Source organism: Hyla sarda, unplaced genomic scaffold (assembly GCF_029499605.1).
Source record: "Hyla sarda isolate aHylSar1 unplaced genomic scaffold, aHylSar1.hap1 scaffold_270, whole genome shotgun sequence".
NCBI classification, from domain to species: Eukaryota; Metazoa; Chordata; class Amphibia; order Anura; family Hylidae; genus Hyla; species Hyla sarda.
In genome coordinates, this window is record NW_026609396.1 from 316,886 (window position 1) to 338,899 (window position 22,014).

Consider the following 22,014-nt stretch of genomic DNA (forward strand, 5'->3'; position numbering starts at 1 on the left):
ACAAAGCTGGGTTGTTGTTGTTTACACTCTGCAAGGCCTGTGGAAGTGAGTGACATCATAGCACTGTAGTTCTGAGGGTTCAAGATGGATGCAACAATCTCCTGTTGCTTCTATGAAGGCCGTAATAGACGACATCACCAAACAGCTCCATAGTCACATACACAGCAAAGGAGAGATGTTGTTTACACCTAGTGATGTCAGTGGTATTGAGTGACATCACAGCACAGTGCTAAGGCTCCTGGGCCTGGACACAGCAGCGGCTGCAATATCTCAACGGAGAATACGTTTATATCTATGTGTGTGTGTGCGCATATATATATATATATATATATATATATATATATATATATATTTCTCCGCCGAAATCACTTTTAAACCCATTTCCACCTTTTTTTCCCTTCTCTTCCTCTTACTTTTTTTTCAAGTTTTTTTACGTTTTTCTCCTTTTCGCCTCTTTTCTGGGCGTATTATTCTTCTTTTTCTTCTTTTTTTTCGTCTAATGCATACCCCATCAGTGCAGCAATGCTTATTCAATACCGCCAGCAGATGGAGACACTGGGGGATAATTTTCTAAGGATTTATACTGATTTTTCCTGTCTGAATTTGTCGCACAGAAAGTTGCAGGCCAAATATGTGTGACATTTCTGCGACTTTAGCTTCTAGAGCATTTTTACAACATTATACATAGGTGCTGAATACATAAAAAGCGACTGTTCAGCGACAGACAAGTCGCATCGGCTGAAAGTAGGCCAGAATGTCAGTCCATGTTGGAGCAGGTTTAGATACAGTCTAAAGCATAGATCTCAAAGTCTGTGCACAGAATTTAGCAAGGGCCTCGCACCTTCTGATGCATCAGGTAGGTGCACAATAGCATAGCCTAACCCTCTGTACTTTGGTCTATATTGATGCGGGACATAGACAGCCAGCTGATGACCAATCCATTAGTGCAATGGATGGCTGGAAGCATTTGTCTTTGCCTTTGCAATACCACAGAAGCAATGCATGGTCAATGTACAGCAATGACACACCTGTGTGAACAGCCAGGAGACCCCCCCCCCCCCCCCCCCATGTTATGTTACATAGTTACATAGTTAGTACGGTCGAAAAAAGACATATGTCCATCAAGTTCAACCAGGGAATTAAGGGGTAGGGGTGTGGCGCGATATTGGGGAAGGGATGAGATTTTATATTTCTTCATAAGCATTAATCTTATTTTGTCAATTAGGAACATTCAGCACCCACCCGCTATCAAGGCAGCTGCCTATCATGTCATGCCCTACCTGCACAGGTGTGCTGGCTACTCAAATGATCCAATTAAGGAGGCCATTTAGTCAGCAGCAGCAGAAGTCCTGTGCCTGGACGCTCCAACAGGGGCCAGACACAAGCAGAAGCAGAAGCAGCAGAAGCAGCAGCAGCACCACCTTTTGTTTTTTGGCTGCAGCAGCAGCAAGGCCCACAGGGCTGGCTAGCTGGCTAGCCAGCAAGCAGGTAGCAATGAAAGTAGGAATCTTTCTTTTTAACCCTGTAAGGGGGTGGTGCACTGTACCCGAAGATACTGCCATATCGGGTCAATGCATAGGGCGACGGAAGCAAGCTTCGAAATCGGCCCCCGTTCTCAAAAATCCATTTAATATATGGTCCCCAGATAGGGGACGTATCAGATATTAAACTGATAAGAACAGATACTACACTTGATCTTAGCCAAAAGGCCGAGAAGCGATAACCGTGAAAGGGGCGGGCCCAACAAGGTCCCCTTCATGGGCACTATCACTGCTTGCTGTCAGGGAGGCTGCCAGACAATTTTCCATGCACACTCTGGGCTGGGGGGCAGTCAACCACCAGTACACACAGCAGAACCTAAACCCATACCATTATTGCTAAGCAGCAAGACAGGGGCCCATTGCACTCCCACGGGGCCTTTTTAAATGCAATCCATAACCCGGATTTGCCAGGAACCCTTCTTACTCCTCCTACTTGCATGTGACACTGGGCTTAGGATCTGCATAGGAAACACACACACAAGCACACACCTACCTTTGTTGCCTGCAGATGCCTCCTTGGCTGTCCCCAAACGGTATCAAACCAACACCCACGGGAAGCTGTAAGCATAGAGGACATGCCTGCACCCCATTGGACTTACCTGTGTGGGTTAAATCCGGGTTATTTGACAACCTATGGCGGTGATGGTTCTGCTCAGGCAGAGCAGTGCTGATGCTCCTCATAAAGCTGTCGCTGCTGTGAAGGTTCTAGGTGACATCACAAATCCCTATGGTTACATACACAACAAAGCTGGGTTGTTGTTTACACTCTGCAAGGCCTGTGGAAGTGAGTGACATCATAGCACTGTAGTTCTGAGGGTTCAAGATGGATGCAACAATCTCCTGTTGCTTCTATGAAGGCCGTAATAGACGACATCACCAAACAGCTCCATAGTCACATACACAGCAAAGGAGAGATGTTGTTTACACCTAGTGATGTCAGTGGTATTGAGTGACATCACAGCACAGTGCTAAGGCTCCTGGGCCTGGACACAGCAGCGGCTGCAATATCTCAACGGAGAATACGTTTATATCTATGTGTGTGTGTGCGCATATATATATATATATATATATATATATATATATATATATATATTTCTCCGCCGAAATCACTTTTAAACCCATTTCCACCTTTTTTTCCCTTCTCTTCCTCTTACTTTTTTTTCACGTTTTTTTACGTTTTTCTCCTTTTCGCCTCTTTTCTGGGCGTATTATTCTTCTTTTTCTTCTTTTTTTTCGTCTAATGCATACCCCATCAGTGCAGCAATGCTTATTCAATACCGCCAGCAGATGGAGACACTGGGGGATAATTTTCTAAGGATTTATACTGATTTTTCCTGTCTGAATTTGTCGCACAGAAAGTTGCAGGCCAAATATGTGTGACATTTCTGCGACTTTAGCTTCTAGAGCATTTTTACAACATTATACATAGGTGCTGAATACATAAAAAGCGACTGTTCAGCGACAGACAAGTCGCATCGGCTGAAAGTAGGCCAGAATGTCAGTCCATGTTGGAGCAGGTTTAGATACAGTCTAAAGCATAGATCTCAAAGTCTGTGCACAGAATTTAGCAAGGGCCTCGCACCTTCTGATGCATCAGGTAGGTGCACAATAGCATAGCCTAACCCTCTGTACTTTGGTCTATATTGATGCGGGACATAGACAGCCAGCTGATGACCAATCCATTAGTGCAATGGATGGCTGGAAGCATTTGTCTTTGCCTTTGCAATACCACAGAAGCAATGCATGGTCAATGTACAGCAATGACACACCTGTGTGAACAGCCAGGAGACCCCCCCCCCCCCCCCCCCCATGTTATGTTACATAGTTACATAGTTAGTACGGTCGAAAAAAGACATATGTCCATCAAGTTCAACCAGGGAATTAAGGGGTAGGGGTGTGGCGCGATATTGGGGAAGGGATGAGATTTTATATTTCTTCATAAGCATTAATCTTATTTTGTCAATTAGGAACATTCAGCACCCACCCGCTATCAAGGCAGCTGCCTATCATGTCATGCCCTACCTGCACAGGTGTGCTGGCTACTCAAATGATCCAATTAAGGAGGCCATTTAGTCAGCAGCAGCAGAAGTCCTGTGCCTGGACGCTCCAACAGGGGCCAGACACAAGCAGAAGCAGAAGCAGCAGAAGCAGCAGCAGCACCACCTTTTGTTTTTTGGCTGCAGCAGCAGCAAGGCCCACAGGGCTGGCTAGCTGGCTAGCCAGCAAGCAGGTAGCAATGAAAGTAGGAATCTTTCTTTTTAACCCTGTAAGGGGGTGGTGCACTGTACCCGAAGATACTGCCATATCGGGTCAATGCATAGGGCGACGGAAGCAAGCTTCGAAATCGGCCCCCGTTCTCAAAAATCCATTTAATATATGGTCCCCAGATAGGGGACGTATCAGATATTAAACTGATAAGAACAGATACTACACTTGATCTTAGCCAAAAGGCCGAGAAGCGATAACCGTGAAAGGGGCGGGCCCAACAAGGTCCCCTTCATGGGCACTATCACTGCTTGCTGTCAGGGAGGCTGCCAGACAATTTTCCATGCACACTCTGGGCTGGGGGGCAGTCAACCACCAGTACACACAGCAGAACCTAAACCCATACCATTATTGCTAAGCAGCAAGACAGGGGCCCATTGCACTCCCACGGGGCCTTTTTAAATGCAATCCATAACCCGGATTTGCCAGGAACCCTTCTTACTCCTCCTACTTGCATGTGACACTGGGCTTAGGATCTGCATAGGAAACACACACACAAGCACACACCTACCTTTGTTGCCTGCAGATGCCTCCTTGGCTGTCCCCAAACGGTATCAAACCAACACCCACGGGAAGCTGTAAGCATAGAGGACATGCCTGCACCCCATTGGACTTACCTGTGTGGGTTAAATCCGGGTTATTTGACAACCTATGGCGGTGATGGTTCTGCTCAGGCAGAGCAGTGCTGATGCTCCTCATAAAGCTGTCGCTGCTGTGAAGGTTCTAGGTGACATCACAAATCCCTATGGTTACATACACAACAAAGCTGGGTTGTTGTTGTTTACACTCTGCAAGGCCTGTGGAAGTGAGTGACATCATAGCACTGTAGTTCTGAGGGTTCAAGATGGATGCAACAATCTCCTGTTGCTTCTATGAAGGCCGTAATAGACGACATCACCAAACAGCTCCATAGTCACATACACAGCAAAGGAGAGATGTTGTTTACACCTAGTGATGTCAGTGGTATTGAGTGACATCACAGCACAGTGCTAAGGCTCCTGGGCCTGGACACAGCAGCGGCTGCAATATCTCAACGGAGAATACGTTTATATCTATGTGTGTGTGTGCGCATATATATATATATATATATATATATATATATATATATATATATTTCTCCGCCGAAATCACTTTTAAACCCATTTCCACCTTTTTTTCCCTTCTCTTCCTCTTACTTTTTTTTCACGTTTTTTTACGTTTTTCTCCTTTTCGCCTCTTTTCTGGGCGTATTATTCTTCTTTTTCTTCTTTTTTTTCGTCTAATGCATACCCCATCAGTGCAGCAATGCTTATTCAATACCGCCAGCAGATGGAGACACTGGGGGATAATTTTCTAAGGATTTATACTGATTTTTCCTGTCTGAATTTGTCGCACAGAAAGTTGCAGGCCAAATATGTGTGACATTTCTGCGACTTTAGCTTCTAGAGCATTTTTACAACATTATACATAGGTGCTGAATACATAAAAAGCGACTGTTCAGCGACAGACAAGTCGCATCGGCTGAAAGTAGGCCAGAATGTCAGTCCATGTTGGAGCAGGTTTAGATACAGTCTAAAGCATAGATCTCAAAGTCTGTGCACAGAATTTAGCAAGGGCCTCGCACCTTCTGATGCATCAGGTAGGTGCACAATAGCATAGCCTAACCCTCTGTACTTTGGTCTATATTGATGCGGGACATAGACAGCCAGCTGATGACCAATCCATTAGTGCAATGGATGGCTGGAAGCATTTGTCTTTGCCTTTGCAATACCACAGAAGCAATGCATGGTCAATGTACAGCAATGACACACCTGTGTGAACAGCCAGGAGACCCCCCCCCCATGTTATGTTACATAGTTACATAGTTAGTACGGTCGAAAAAAGACATATGTCCATCAAGTTCAACCAGGGAATTAAGGGGTAGGGGTGTGGCGCGATATTGGGGAAGGGATGAGATTTTATATTTCTTCATAAGCATTAATCTTATTTTGTCAATTAGGAACATTCAGCACCCACCCGCTATCAAGGCAGCTGCCTATCATGTCATGCCCTACCTGCACAGGTGTGCTGGCTACTCAAATGATCCAATTAAGGAGGCCATTTAGTCAGCAGCAGCAGAAGTCCTGTGCCTGGACGCTCCAACAGGGGCCAGACACAAGCAGAAGCAGAAGCAGCAGAAGCAGCAGCAGCACCACCTTTTGTTTTTTGGCTGCAGCAGCAGCAAGGCCCACAGGGCTGGCTAGCTGGCTAGCCAGCAAGCAGGTAGCAATGAAAGTAGGAATCTTTCTTTTTAACCCTGTAAGGGGGTGGTGCACTGTACCCGAAGATACTGCCATATCGGGTCAATGCATAGGGCGACGGAAGCAAGCTTCGAAATCGGCCCCCGTTCTCAAAAATCCATTTAATATATGGTCCCCAGATAGGGGACGTATCAGATATTAAACTGATAAGAACAGATACTACACTTGATCTTAGCCAAAAGGCCGAGAAGCGATAACCGTGAAAGGGGCGGGCCCAACAAGGTCCCCTTCATGGGCACTATCACTGCTTGCTGTCAGGGAGGCTGCCAGACAATTTTCCATGCACACTCTGGGCTGGGGGGCAGTCAACCACCAGTACACACAGCAGAACCTAAACCCATACCATTATTGCTAAGCAGCAAGACAGGGGCCCATTGCACTCCCACGGGGCCTTTTTAAATGCAATCCATAACCCGGATTTGCCAGGAACCCTTCTTACTCCTCCTACTTGCATGTGACACTGGGCTTAGGATCTGCATAGGAAACACACACACAAGCACACACCTACCTTTGTTGCCTGCAGATGCCTCCTTGGCTGTCCCCAAACGGTATCAAACCAACACCCACGGGAAGCTGTAAGCATAGAGGACATGCCTGCACCCCATTGGACTTACCTGTGTGGGTTAAATCCGGGTTATTTGACAACCTATGGCGGTGATGGTTCTGCTCAGGCAGAGCAGTGCTGATGCTCCTCATAAAGCTGTCGCTGCTGTGAAGGTTCTAGGTGACATCACAAATCCCTATGGTTACATACACAACAAAGCTGGGTTGTTGTTGTTTACACTCTGCAAGGCCTGTGGAAGTGAGTGACATCATAGCACTGTAGTTCTGAGGGTTCAAGATGGATGCAACAATCTCCTGTTGCTTCTATGAAGGCCGTAATAGACGACATCACCAAACAGCTCCATAGTCACATACACAGCAAAGGAGAGATGTTGTTTACACCTAGTGATGTCAGTGGTATTGAGTGACATCACAGCACAGTGCTAAGGCTCCTGGGCCTGGACACAGCAGCGGCTGCAATATCTCAACGGAGAATACGTTTATATCTATGTGTGTGTGTGCGCATATATATATATATATATATATATATATATATATATATATATATTTCTCCGCCGAAATCACTTTTAAACCCATTTCCACCTTTTTTTCCCTTCTCTTCCTCTTACTTTTTTTTCACGTTTTTTTACGTTTTTCTCCTTTTCGCCTCTTTTCTGGGCGTATTATTCTTCTTTTTCTTCTTTTTTTTTCGTCTAATGCATACCCCATCAGTGCAGCAATGCTTATTCAATACCGCCAGCAGATGGAGACACTGGGGGATAATTTTCTAAGGATTTATACTGATTTTTCCTGTCTGAATTTGTCGCACAGAAAGTTGCAGGCCAAATATGTGTGACATTTCTGCGACTTTAGCTTCTAGAGCATTTTTACAACATTATACATAGGTGCTGAATACATAAAAAGCGACTGTTCAGCGACAGACAAGTCGCATCGGCTGAAAGTAGGCCAGAATGTCAGTCCATGTTGGAGCAGGTTTAGATACAGTCTAAAGCATAGATCTCAAAGTCTGTGCACAGAATTTAGCAAGGGCCTCGCACCTTCTGATGCATCAGGTAGGTGCACAATAGCATAGCCTAACCCTCTGTACTTTGGTCTATATTGATGCGGGACATAGACAGCCAGCTGATGACCAATCCATTAGTGCAATGGATGGCTGGAAGCATTTGTCTTTGCCTTTGCAATACCACAGAAGCAATGCATGGTCAATGTACAGCAATGACACACCTGTGTGAACAGCCAGGAGACCCCCCCCCCCCCCCCCCCCCCATGTTATGTTACATAGTTACATAGTTAGTACGGTCGAAAAAAGACATATGTCCATCAAGTTCAACCAGGGAATTAAGGGGTAGGGGTGTGGCGCGATATTGGGGAAGGGATGAGATTTTATATTTCTTCATAAGCATTAATCTTATTTTGTCAATTAGGAACATTCAGCACCCACCCGCTATCAAGGCAGCTGCCTATCATGTCATGCCCTACCTGCACAGGTGTGCTGGCTACTCAAATGATCCAATTAAGGAGGCCATTTAGTCAGCAGCAGCAGAAGTCCTGTGCCTGGACGCTCCAACATGGGCCAGACACAAGCAGAAGCAGAAGCAGCAGAAGCAGCAGCAGCACCACCTTTTGTTTTTTGGCTGCAGCAGCAGCAAGGCCCACAGGGCTGGCTAGCTGGCTAGCCAGCAAGCAGGTAGCAATGAAAGTAGGAATCTTTCTTTTTAACCCTGTAAGGGGGTGGTGCACTGTACCCGAAGATACTGCCATATCGGGTCAATGCATAGGGCGACGGTAGCAAGCTTCGAAATCGGCCCCCGTTCTCAAAAATCCATTTAATATATGGTCCCCAGATAGGGGACGTATCAGATATTAAACTGATAAGAACAGATACTACACTTGATCTTAGCCAAAAGGCCGAGAAGCGATAACCGTGAAAGGGGCGGGCCCAACAAGGTCCCCTTCATGGGCACTATCACTGCTTGCTGTCAGGGAGGCTGCCAGACAATTTTCCATGCACACTCTGGGCTGGGGGGCAGTCAACCACCAGTACACACAGCAGAACCTAAACCCATACCATTATTGCTAAGCAGCAAGACAGGGGCCCATTGCACTCCCACGGGGCCTTTTTAAATGCAATCCATAACCCGGATTTGCCAGGAACCCTTCTTACTCCTCCTACTTGCATGTGACACTGGGCTTAGGATCTGCATAGGAAACACACACACAAGCACACACCTACCTTTGTTGCCTGCAGATGCCTCCTTGGCTGTCCCCAAACGGTATCAAACCAACACCCACGGGAAGCTGTAAGCATAGAGGACATGCCTGCACCCCATTGGACTTACCTGTGTGGGTTAAATCCGGGTTATTTGACAACCTATGGCGGTGATGGTTCTGCTCAGGCAGAGCAGTGCTGATGCTCCTCATAAAGCTGTCGCTGCTGTGAAGGTTCTAGGTGACATCACAAATCCCTATGGTTACATACACAACAAAGCTGGGTTGTTGTTGTTTACACTCTGCAAGGCCTGTGGAAGTGAGTGACATCATAGCACTGTAGTTCTGAGGGTTCAAGATGGATGCAACAATCTCCTGTTGCTTCTATGAAGGCCGTAATAGACGACATCACCAAACAGCTCCATAGTCACATACACAGCAAAGGAGAGATGTTGTTTACACCTAGTGATGTCAGTGGTATTGAGTGACATCACAGCACAGTGCTAAGGCTCCTGGGCCTGGACACAGCAGCGGCTGCAATATCTCAACGGAGAATACGTTTATATCTATGTGTGTGTGTGCGCATATATATATATATATATATATATATATATATATATATATATATATTTCTCCGCCGAAATCACTTTTAAACCCATTTCCACCTTTTTTTCCCTTCTCTTCCTCTTACTTTTTTTTCACGTTTTTTTACGTTTTTCTCCTTTTCGCCTCTTTTCTGGGCGTATTATTCTTCTTTTTCTTCTTTTTTTTCGTCTAATGCATACCCCATCAGTGCAGCAATGCTTATTCAATACCGCCAGCAGATGGAGACACTGGGGGATAATTTTCTAAGGATTTATACTGATTTTTCCTGTCTGAATTTGTCGCACAGAAAGTTGCAGGCCAAATATGTGTGACATTTCTGCGACTTTAGCTTCTAGAGCATTTTTACAACATTATACATAGGTGCTGAATACATAAAAAGCGACTGTTCAGCGACAGACAAGTCGCATCGGCTGAAAGTAGGCCAGAATGTCAGTCCATGTTGGAGCAGGTTTAGATACAGTCTAAAGCATAGATCTCAAAGTCTGTGCACAGAATTTAGCAAGGGCCTCGCACCTTCTGATGCATCAGGTAGGTGCACAATAGCATAGCCTAACCCTCTGTACTTTGGTCTATATTGATGCGGGACATAGACAGCCAGCTGATGACCAATCCATTAGTGCAATGGATGGCTGGAAGCATTTGTCTTTGCCTTTGCAATACCACAGAAGCAATGCATGGTCAATGTACAGCAATGACACACCTGTGTGAACAGCCAGGAGACCCCCCCCCCCCCCCCCCCATGTTATGTTACATAGTTACATAGTTAGTACGGTCGAAAAAAGACATATGTCCATCAAGTTCAACCAGGGAATTAAGGGGTAGGGGTGTGGCGCGATATTGGGGAAGGGATGAGATTTTATATTTCTTCATAAGCATTAATCTTATTTTGTCAATTAGGAACATTCAGCACCCACCCGCTATCAAGGCAGCTGCCTATCATGTCATGCCCTACCTGCACAGGTGTGCTGGCTACTCAAATGATCCAATTAAGGAGGCCATTTAGTCAGCAGCAGCAGAAGTCCTGTGCCTGGACGCTCCAACAGGGGCCAGACACAAGCAGAAGCAGAAGCAGCAGAAGCAGCAGCAGCACCACCTTTTGTTTTTTGGCTGCAGCAGCAGCAAGGCCCACAGGGCTGGCTAGCTGGCTAGCCAGCAAGCAGGTAGCAATGAAAGTAGGAATCTTTCTTTTTAACCCTGTAAGGGGGTGGTGCACTGTACCCGAAGATACTGCCATATCGGGTCAATGCATAGGGCGACGGAAGCAAGCTTCGAAATCGGCCCCCGTTCTCAAAAATCCATTTAATATATGGTCCCCAGATAGGGGACGTATCAGATATTAAACTGATAAGAACAGATACTACACTTGATCTTAGCCAAAAGGCCGAGAAGCGATAACCGTGAAAGGGGCGGGCCCAACAAGGTCCCCTTCATGGGCACTATCACTGCTTGCTGTCAGGGAGGCTGCCAGACAATTTTCCATGCACACTCTGGGCTGGGGGGCAGTCAACCACCAGTACACACAGCAGAACCTAAACCCATACCATTATTGCTAAGCAGCAAGACAGGGGCCCATTGCACTCCCACGGGGCCTTTTTAAATGCAATCCATAACCCGGATTTGCCAGGAACCCTTCTTACTCCTCCTACTTGCATGTGACACTGGGCTTAGGATCTGCATAGGAAACACACACACAAGCACACACCTACCTTTGTTGCCTGCAGATGCCTCCTTGGCTGTCCCCAAACGGTATCAAACCAACACCCACGGGAAGCTGTAAGCATAGAGGACATGCCTGCACCCCATTGGACTTACCTGTGTGGGTTAAATCCGGGTTATTTGACAACCTATGGCGGTGATGGTTCTGCTCAGGCAGAGCAGTGCTGATGCTCCTCATAAAGCTGTCACTGCTGTGAAGGTTCTAGGTGACATCACAAATCCCTATGGTTACATACACAACAAAGCTGGGTTGTTGTTGTTTACACTCTGCAAGGCCTGTGGAAGTGAGTGACATCATAGCACTGTAGTTCTGAGGGTTCAAGATGGATGCAACAATCTCCTGTTGCTTCTATGAAGGCCGTAATAGACGACATCACCAAACAGCTCCATAGTCACATACACAGCAAAGGAGAGATGTTGTTTACACCTAGTGATGTCAGTGGTATTGAGTGACATCACAGCACAGTGCTAAGGCTCCTGGGCCTGGACACAGCAGCGGCTGCAATATCTCAACGGAGAATACGTTTATATCTATGTGTGTGTGTGCGCATATATATATATATATATATATATATATATATATATATATATATATATATATATATATATATTTCTCCGCCGAAATCACTTTTAAACCCATTTCCACCTTTTTTTCCCTTCTCTTCCTCTTACTTTTTTTTCACGTTTTTTTACGTTTTTCTCCTTTTCGCCTCTTTTCTGGGCGTATTATTCTTCTTTTTCTTCTTTTTTTTCGTCTAATGCATACCCCATCAGTGCAGCAATGCTTATTCAATACCGCCAGCAGATGGAGACACTGGGGGATAATTTTCTAAGGATTTATACTGATTTTTCCTGTCTGAATTTGTCGCACAGAAAGTTGCAGGCCAAATATGTGTGACATTTCTGCGACTTTAGCTTCTAGAGCATTTTTACAACATTATACATAGGTGCTGAATACATAAAAAGCGACTGTTCAGCGACAGACAAGTCGCATCGGCTGAAAGTAGGCCAGAATGTCAGTCCATGTTGGAGCAGGTTTAGATACAGTCTAAAGCATAGATCTCAAAGTCTGTGCACAGAATTTAGCAAGGGCCTCGCACCTTCTGATGCATCAGGTAGGTGCACAATAGCATAGCCTAACCCTCTGTACTTTGGTCTATATTGATGCGGGACATAGACAGCCAGCTGATGACCAATCCATTAGTGCAATGGATGGCTGGAAGCATTTGTCTTTGCCTTTGCAATACCACAGAAGCAATGCATGGTCAATGTACAGCAATGACACACCTGTGTGAACAGCCAGGAGACCCCCCCCCATGTTATGTTACATAGTTACATAGTTAGTACGGTCGAAAAAAGACATATGTCCATCAAGTTCAACCAGGGAATTAAGGGGTAGGGGTGTGGCGCGATATTGGGGAAGGGATGAGATTTTATATTTCTTCATAAGCATTAATCTTATTTTGTCAATTAGGAACATTCAGCACCCACCCGCTATCAAGGCAGCTGCCTATCATGTCATGCCCTACCTGCACAGGTGTGCTGGCTACTCAAATGATCCAATTAAGGAGGCCATTTAGTCAGCAGCAGCAGAAGTCCTGTGCCTGGACGCTCCAACATGGGCCAGACACAAGCAGAAGCAGAAGCAGCAGAAGCAGCAGCAGCACCACCTTTTGTTTTTTGGCTGCAGCAGCAGCAAGGCCCACAGGGCTGGCTAGCTGGCTAGCCAGCAAGCAGGTAGCAATGAAAGTAGGAATCTTTCTTTTTAACCCTGTAAGGGGGTGGTGCACTGTACCCGAAGATACTGCCATATCGGGTCAATGCATAGGGCGACGGTAGCAAGCTTCGAAATCGGCCCCCGTTCTCAAAAATCCATTTAATATATGGTCCCCAGATAGGGGACGTATCAGATATTAAACTGATAAGAACAGATACTACACTTGATCTTAGCCAAAAGGCCGAGAAGCGATAACCGTGAAAGGGGCGGGCCCAACAAGGTCCCCTTCATGGGCACTATCACTGCTTGCTGTCAGGGAGGCTGCCAGACAATTTTCCATGCACACTCTGGGCTGGGGGGCAGTCAACCACCAGTACACACAGCAGAACCTAAACCCATACCATTATTGCTAAGCAGCAAGACAGGGGCCCATTGCACTCCCACGGGGCCTTTTTAAATGCAATCCATAACCCGGATTTGCCAGGAACCCTTCTTACTCCTCCTACTTGCATGTGACACTGGGCTTAGGATCTGCATAGGAAACACACACACAAGCACACACCTACCTTTGTTGCCTGCAGATGCCTCCTTGGCTGTCCCCAAACGGTATCAAACCAACACCCACGGGAAGCTGTAAGCATAGAGGACATGCCTGCACCCCATTGGACTTACCTGTGTGGGTTAAATCCGGGTTATTTGACAACCTATGGCGGTGATGGTTCTGCTCAGGCAGAGCAGTGCTGATGCTCCTCATAAAGCTGTCGCTGCTGTGAAGGTTCTAGGTGACATCACAAATCCCTATGGTTACATACACAACAAAGCTGGGTTGTTGTTGTTTACACTCTGCAAGGCCTGTGGAAGTGAGTGACATCATAGCACTGTAGTTCTGAGGGTTCAAGATGGATGCAACAATCTCCTGTTGCTTCTATGAAGGCCGTAATAGACGACATCACCAAACAGCTCCATAGTCACATACACAGCAAAGGAGAGATGTTGTTTACACCTAGTGATGTCAGTGGTATTGAGTGACATCACAGCACAGTGCTAAGGCTCCTGGGCCTGGACACAGCAGCGGCTGCAATATCTCAACGGAGAATACGTTTATATCTATGTGTGTGTGTGCGCATATATATATATATATATATATATATATATATATATATATATATATATTTCTCCGCCGAAATCACTTTTAAACCCATTTCCACCTTTTTTTCCCTTCTCTTCCTCTTACTTTTTTTTCACGTTTTTTTACGTTTTTCTCCTTTTCGCCTCTTTTCTGGGCGTATTATTCTTCTTTTTCTTCTTTTTTTTCGTCTAATGCATACCCCATCAGTGCAGCAATGCTTATTCAATACCGCCAGCAGATGGAGACACTGGGGGATAATTTTCTAAGGATTTATACTGATTTTTCCTGTCTGAATTTGTCGCACAGAAAGTTGCAGGCCAAATATGTGTGACATTTCTGCGACTTTAGCTTCTAGAGCATTTTTACAACATTATACATAGGTGCTGAATACATAAAAAGCGACTGTTCAGCGACAGACAAGTCGCATCGGCTGAAAGTAGGCCAGAATGTCAGTCCATGTTGGAGCAGGTTTAGATACAGTCTAAAGCATAGATCTCAAAGTCTGTGCACAGAATTTAGCAAGGGCCTCGCACCTTCTGATGCATCAGGTAGGTGCACAATAGCATAGCCTAACCCTCTGTACTTTGGTCTATATTGATGCGGGACATAGACAGCCAGCTGATGACCAATCCATTAGTGCAATGGATGGCTGGAAGCATTTGTCTTTGCCTTTGCAATACCACAGAAGCAATGCATGGTCAATGTACAGCAATGACACACCTGTGTGAACAGCCAGGAGACCCCCCCCCCCCCCCCCCCCCATGTTATGTTACATAGTTACATAGTTAGTACGGTCGAAAAAAGACATATGTCCATCAAGTTCAACCAGGGAATTAAGGGGTAGGGGTGTGGCGCGATATTGGGGAAGGGATGAGATTTTATATTTCTTCATAAGCATTAATCTTATTTTGTCAATTAGGAACATTCAGCACCCACCCGCTATCAAGGCAGCTGCCTATCATGTCATGCCCTACCTGCACAGGTGTGCTGGCTACTCAAATGATCCAATTAAGGAGGCCATTTAGTCAGCAGCAGCAGAAGTCCTGTGCCTGGATGCTCCAACAGGGGCCAGACACAAGCAGAAGCAGAAGCAGCAGAAGCAGCAGCAGCACCACCTTTTGTTTTTTGGCTGCAGCAGCAGCAAGGCCCACAGGGCTGGCTAGCTGGCTAGCCAGCAAGCAGGTAGCAATGAAAGTAGGAATCTTTCTTTTTAACCCTGTAAGGGGGTGGTGCACTGTACCCGAAGATACTGCCATATCGGGTCAATGCATAGGGCGACGGAAGCAAGCTTCGAAATCGGCCCCCGTTCTCAAAAATCCATTTAATATATGGTCCCCAGATAGGGGACGTATCAGATATTAAACTGATAAGAACAGATACTACACTTGATCTTAGCCAAAAGGCCGAGAAGCGATAACCGTGAAAGGGGCGGGCCCAACAAGGTCCCCTTCATGGGCACTATCACTGCTTGCTGTCAGGGAGGCTGCCAGACAATTTTCCATGCACACTCTGGGCTGGGGGGCAGTCAACCACCAGTACACACAGCAGAACCTAAACCCATACCATTATTGCTAAGCAGCAAGACAGGGGCCCATTGCACTCCCACGGGGCCTTTTTAAATGCAATCCATAACCCGGATTTGCCAGGAACCCTTCTTACTCCTCCTACTTGCATGTGACACTGGGCTTAGGATCTGCATAGGAAACACACACACAAGCACACACCTACCTTTGTTGCCTGCAGATGCCTCCTTGGCTGTCCCCAAACGGTATCAAACCAACACCCACGGGAAGCTGTAAGCATAGAGGACATGCCTGCACCCCATTGGACTTACCTGTGTGGGTTAAATCCGGGTTATTTGACAACCTATGGCGGTGATGGTTCTGCTCAGGCAGAGCAGTGCTGATGCTCCTCATAAAGCTGTCGCTGCTGTGAAGGTTCTAGGTGACATCACAAATCCCTATGGTTACATACACAACAAAGCTGGGTTGTTGTTGTTTACACTCTGCAAGGCCTGTGGAAGTGAGTGACATCATAGCACTGTAGTTCTGAGGGTTCAAGATGGATGCAACAATCTCCTGTTGCTTCTATGAAGGCCGTAATAGACGACATCACCAAACAGCTCCATAGTCACATACACAGCAAAGGAGAGATGTTGTTTACACCTAGTGATGTCAGTGGTATTGAGTGACATCACAGCACAGTGCTAAGGCTCCTGGGCCTGGACACAGCAGCGGCTGCAATATCTCAACGGAGAATACGTTTATATCTATGTGTGTGTGTGCGCATATATATATATATATATATATATATATATATATATATATATATATATTTCTCCGCCGAAATCACTTTTTAAACCCATTTCCACCTTTTTTTCCCTTCTCTTCCTCTTACTTTTTTTTCACGTTTTTTTACGTTTTTTTCCTTTTCGCCTCTTTTCTGGGCGTATTATTCTTCTTTTTCTTCTTTTTTTTCGTCTAATGCATACCCCATCAGTGCAGCAATGCTTATTCAATACCGCCAGCAGATGGAGACACTGGGGGATAATTTTCTAAGGATTTATACTGATTTTTCCTGTCTGAATTTGTCGCACAGAAAGTTGCAGGCCAAATATGTGTGACATTTCTGCGACTTTAGCTTCTAGAGCATTTTTACAACATTATACATAGGTGCTGAATACATAAAAAGCGACTGTTCAGCGACAGACAAGTCGCATCGGCTGAAAGTAGGCCAGAATGTCAGTCCATGTTGGAGCAGGTTTAGATACAGTCTAAAGCATAGATCTCAAAGTCTGTGCACAGAATTTAGCAAGGGCCTCGCACCTTCTGATGCATCAGGTAGGTGCACAATAGCATAGCCTAACCCTCTGTACTTTGGTCTATATTGATGCGGGACATAGACAGCCAGCTGATGACCAATCCATTAGTGCAATGGATGGCTGGAAGCATTTGTCTTTGCCTTTGCAATACCACAGAAGCAATGCATGGTCAATGTACAGCAATGACACACCTGTGTGAACAGCCAGGAGACCCCCCCCCCCCCCCCCCCCATGTTATGTTACATAGTTACATAGTTAGTACGGTCGAAAAAAGACATATGTCCATCAAGTTCAACCAGGGAATTAAGGGGTAGGGGTGTGGCGCGATATTGGGGAAGGGATGAGATTTTATATTTCTTCATAAGCATTAATCTTATTTTGTCAATTAGGAACATTCAGCACCCACCCGCTATCAAGGCAGCTGCCTATCATGTCATGCCCTACCTGCACAGGTGTGCTGGCTACTCAAATGATCCAATTAAGGAGGCCATTTAGTCAGCAGCAGCAGAAGTCCTGTGCCTGGACGCTCCAACAGGGGCCAGACACAAGCAGAAGCAGAAGCAGCAGAAGCAGCAGCAGCACCACCTTTTGTTTTTTGGCTGCAGCAGCAGCAGCAAGGCCCACAGGGCTGGCTAGCTGGCTAGCCAGCAAGCAGGTAGCAATGAAAGTAGGAATCTTTCTTTTTAACCCTGTAAGGGGGTGGTGCACTGTACCCGAAGATACTGCCATATCGGGTCAATGCATAGGGCGACGGAAGCAAGCTTCGAAATCGGCCCCCGTTCTCAAAAATCCATTTAATATATGGTCCCCAGATAGGGGACGTATCAGATATTAAACTGATAAGAACAGATACTACACTTGATCTTAGCCAAAAGGCCGAGAAGCGATAACCGTGAAAGGGGCGGGCCCAACAAGGTCCCCTTCATGGGCACTATCACTGCTTGCTGTCAGGGAGGCTGCCAGACAATTTTCCATGCACACTCTGGGCTGGGGGGCAGTCAACCACCAGTACACACAGCAGAACCTAAACCCATACCATTATTGCTAAGCAGCAAGACAGGGGCCCATTGCACTCCCACGGGGCCTTTTTAAATGCAATCCATAACCCGGATTTGCCAGGAACCCTTCTTACTCCTCCTACTTGCATGTGACACTGGGCTTAGGATCTGCATAGGAAACACACACACAAGCACACACCTACCTTTGTTGCCTGCAGATGCTCCTTGGCTGTCCCCAAACGGTATCAAACCAACACCCACGGGAAGCTGTAAGCATAGAGGACATGCCTGCACCCCATTGGACTTACCTGTGTGGGTTAAATCCGGGGTTATTTGACAACCTATGGCGGTGATGGTTCTGCTCAGGCAGAGCAGTGCTGATGCTCCTCATAAAGCTGTCGCTGCTGTGAAGGTTCTAGGTGACATCACAAATCCCTATGGTTACATACACAACAAAGCTGGGTTGTTGTTGTTTACACTCTGCAAGGCCTGTGGAAGTGAGTGACATCATAGCACTGTAGTTCTGAGGGTTCAAGATGGATGCAACAATCTCCTGTTGCTTCTATGAAGGCCGTAATAGACGACATCACCAAACAGCTCCATAGTCACATACACAGCAAAGGAGAGATGTTGTTTACACCTAGTGATGTCAGTGGTATTGAGTGACATCACAGCACAGTGCTAAGGCTCCTGGGCCTGGACACAGCAGCGGCTGCAATATCTCAACGGAGAATACGTTTATATCTATGTGTGTGTGTGCGCATATATATATATATATATATATATATATATATATATATATATTTCTCCGCCGAAATCACTTTTAAACCCATTTCCACCTTTTTTTCCCTTCTCTTCCTCTTACTTTTTTTTCACGTTTTTTTACGTTTTTTCTCCTTTTCGCCTCTTTTCTGGGCGTATTATTCTTCTTTTTCTTCTTTTTTTCGTCTAATGCATACCCCATCAGTGCAGCAATGCTTATTCAATACCGCCAGCAGATGGAGACACTGGGGGATAATTTTCTAAGGATTTATACTGATTTTTCCTGTCTGAATTTGTCGCACAGAAAGTTGCAGGCCAAATATGTGTGACATTTCTGCGACTTTAGCTTCTAGAGCATTTTTACAACATTATACATAGGTGCTGAATACATAAAAAGCGACTGTTCAGCGACAGACAAGTCGCATCGGCTGAAAGTAGGCCAGAATGTCAGTCCATGTTGGAGCAGGTTTAGATACAGTCTAAAGTATAGATCTCAAAGTCTGTGCACAGAATTTAGCAAGGGCCTCGCACCTTCTGATGCATCAGGTAGGTGCACAATAGCATAGCCTAACCCTCTGTACTTTGGTCTATATTGATGCGGGACATAGACAGCCAGCTGATGACCAATCCATTAGTGCAATGGATGGCTGGAAGCATTTGTCTTTGCCTTTGCAATACCACAGAAGCAATGCATGGTCAATGTACAGCAATGACACACCTGTGTGAACAGCCAGGAGACCCCCCCCCCCCCCCCATGTTATGTTACATAGTTACATAGTTAGTACGGTCGAAAAAAGACATATGTCCATCAAGTTCAACCAGGGAATTAAGGGGTAGGGGTGTGGCGCGATATTGGGGAAGGGATGAGATTTTATATTTCTTCATAAGCATTAATCTTATTTTGTCAATTAGGAACATTCAGCACCCACCCGCTATCAAGGCAGCTTGCCTATCATGTCATGCCCTACCTGCACAGGTGTGCTGGCTACTCAAATGATCCAATTAAGGAGGCCATTTAGTCAGCAGCAGCAGAAGTCCTGTGCCTGGACGCTCCAACAGGGGCCAGACACAAGCAGAAGCAGAAGCAGCAGAAGCAGCAGCAGCACCACCTTTTGTTTTTTGGCTGCAGCAGCAGCAAGGCCCACAGGGCTGGCTAGCTGGCTAGCCAGCAAGCAGGTAGCAATGAAAGTAGGAATCTTTCTTTTTAACCCTGTAAGGGGGTGGTGCACTGTACCCGAAGATACTGCCATATCGGGTCAATGCATAGGGCGACGGAAGCAAGCTTCGAAATCGGCCCCCGTTCTCAAAAATCCATTTAATATATGGTCCCCAGATAGGGGACGTATCAGATATTAAACTGATAAGAACAGATACTACACTTGATCTTAGCCAAAAGGCCGAGAAGCGATAACCGTGAAAGGGGCGGGCCCAACAAGGTCCCCTTCATGGGCACTATCACTGCTTGCTGTCAGGGAGGCTGCCAGACAATTTTCCATGCACACTCTGGGCTGGGGGGCAGTCAACCACCAGTACACACAGCAGAACCTAAACCCATACCATTATTGCTAAGCAGCAAGACAGGGGCCCATTGCACTCCCACGGGGCCTTTTTAAATGCAATCCATAACCCGGATTTGCCAGGAACCCTTCTTACTCCTCCTACTTGCATGTGACACTGGGCTTAGGATCTGCATAGGAAACACACACACAAGCACACACCTACCTTTGTTGCCTGCAGATGCCTCCTTGGCTGTCCCAAAACGGTATCAAACCAACACCCACGGGAAGCTGTAAGCATAGAGGACATGCCTGCACCCCATTGGACTTACCTGTGTGGGTTAAATCCGGGTTATTTGACAACCTATGGCGGTGATGGTTCTGCTCAGGCAGAGCAGTGCTGATGCTCCTCATAAAGCTGTCGCTGCTGTGAAGGTTCTAGGTGACATCACAAATCCCTATGGTTACATACACAACAAAGCTGGGTTGTTGTTGTTTACACTCTGCAAGGCCTGTGGAAGTGAGTGACATCATAGCACTGTAGTTCTGAGGGTTCAAGATGGATGCAACAATCTCCTGTTGCTTCTATGAAGGCCGTAATAGACGACATCACCAAACAGCTCCATAGTCACATACACAGCAAAGGAGAGATGTTGTTTACACCTAGTGATGTCAGTGGTATTGAGTGACATCACAGCACAGTGCTAAGGCTCCTGGGCCTGGACACAGCAGCGGCTGCAATATCTCAACGGAGAATACGTTTATATCTATGTGTGTGTGTGCGCATATATATATATATATATATATATATATATTTCTCCGCCGAAATCACTTTTAAACCCATTTCCACCTTTTTTTCCCTTCTCTTCCTCTTACTTTTTTTTCACGTTTTTTTACATTTTTCTCCTTTTCGCCTCTTTTCTGGGCGTATTATTCTTCTTTTTCTTCTTTTTTTTCGTCTAATGCATACCCCATCAGTGCAGCAATGCTTATTCAATACCGCCAGCAGATGGAGACACTGGGGGATAATTTTCTAAGGATTTATACTGATTTTTCCTGTCTGAATTTGTCGCACAGAAAGTTGCAGGCCAAATATGTGTGACATTTCTGCGACTTTAGCTTCTAGAGCATTTTTACAACATTATACATAGGTGCTGAATACATAAAAAGCGACTGTTCAGCGACAGACAAGTCGCATCGGCTGAAAGTAGGCCAGAATGTCAGTCCATGTTGGAGCAGGTTTAGATACAGTCTAAAGTATAGATCTCAAAGTCTGTGCACAGAATTTAGCAAGGGCCTCGCACCTTCTGATGCATCAGGTAGGTGCACAATAGCATAGCCTAACCCTCTGTACTTTGGTCTATATTGATGCGGGACATAGACAGCCAGCTGATGACCAATCCATTAGTGCAATGGATGGCTGGAAGCATTTGTCTTTGCCCTTTGCAATACCACAGAAGCAATGCATGGTCAATGTACAGCAATGACACACCTGTGTGAACAGCCAGGAGACCCCCCCCCCCCCCCCCCCCCATGTTATGTTACATAGTTACATAGTTAGTACGGTCGAAAAAAGACATATGTCCATCAAGTTCAACCAGGGAATTAAGGGGTAGGGGTGTGGCGCGATATTGGGGAAGGGATGAGATTTTATATTTCTTCATAAGCATTAATCTTATTTTGTCAATTAGGAACATTCAGCACCCACCCGCTATCAAGGCAGCTGCCTATCATGTCATGCCCTACCTGCACAGGTGTGCTGGCTACTCAAATGATCCAATTAAGGAGGCCATTTAGTCAGCAGCAGCAGAAGTCCTGTGCCTGGACGCTCCAACAGGGGCCAGACACAAGCAGAAGCAGAAGCAGCAGAAGCAGCAGCAGCACCACCTTTTGTTTTTTGGCTGCAGCAGCA

The 22,014-nt window shown here is 46.0% G+C and overlaps 9 non-coding genes across 9 annotated transcripts; all 9 read right to left on the reverse strand.

The window, feature by feature from the left end:
- Window positions 1–1,530: 1,530 nt before the first annotated feature.
- On the reverse strand, window positions 1,531–1,721 carry LOC130325046 (U2 spliceosomal RNA). Its single transcript, XR_008869929.1, has one exon. It is a non-coding gene; the product is annotated as a U2 spliceosomal RNA (small nuclear RNA).
- Window positions 1,722–3,813: 2,092 nt separating this feature from the next.
- On the reverse strand, window positions 3,814–4,004 carry LOC130325047 (U2 spliceosomal RNA). The gene has a single exon (XR_008869930.1). It is a non-coding gene; the product is annotated as a U2 spliceosomal RNA (small nuclear RNA).
- Window positions 4,005–6,089: 2,085 nt separating this feature from the next.
- On the reverse strand, window positions 6,090–6,280 carry LOC130325048 (U2 spliceosomal RNA). The gene has a single exon (XR_008869931.1). It is a non-coding gene; the product is annotated as a U2 spliceosomal RNA (small nuclear RNA).
- A 2,098-nt stretch (window positions 6,281–8,378) lies between these two features.
- Window positions 8,379–8,569, reverse strand: LOC130325075 (U2 spliceosomal RNA). Its single transcript, XR_008869955.1, has one exon. It is a non-coding gene; the product is annotated as a U2 spliceosomal RNA (small nuclear RNA).
- Window positions 8,570–10,665: 2,096 nt separating this feature from the next.
- LOC130325049 (U2 spliceosomal RNA) lies at window positions 10,666–10,856 on the reverse strand. The gene has a single exon (XR_008869932.1). It is a non-coding gene; the product is annotated as a U2 spliceosomal RNA (small nuclear RNA).
- Window positions 10,857–12,958: 2,102 nt separating this feature from the next.
- On the reverse strand, window positions 12,959–13,149 carry LOC130325077 (U2 spliceosomal RNA). Its single transcript, XR_008869957.1, has one exon. It is a non-coding gene; the product is annotated as a U2 spliceosomal RNA (small nuclear RNA).
- A 2,100-nt stretch (window positions 13,150–15,249) lies between these two features.
- LOC130325050 (U2 spliceosomal RNA) lies at window positions 15,250–15,440 on the reverse strand. Its single transcript, XR_008869933.1, has one exon. It is a non-coding gene; the product is annotated as a U2 spliceosomal RNA (small nuclear RNA).
- A 2,103-nt stretch (window positions 15,441–17,543) lies between these two features.
- LOC130325053 (U2 spliceosomal RNA) lies at window positions 17,544–17,734 on the reverse strand. Its single transcript, XR_008869935.1, has one exon. It is a non-coding gene; the product is annotated as a U2 spliceosomal RNA (small nuclear RNA).
- Window positions 17,735–19,824: 2,090 nt separating this feature from the next.
- On the reverse strand, window positions 19,825–20,015 carry LOC130325054 (U2 spliceosomal RNA). Its single transcript, XR_008869936.1, has one exon. It is a non-coding gene; the product is annotated as a U2 spliceosomal RNA (small nuclear RNA).
- Window positions 20,016–22,014: the final 1,999 nt, after the last annotated feature.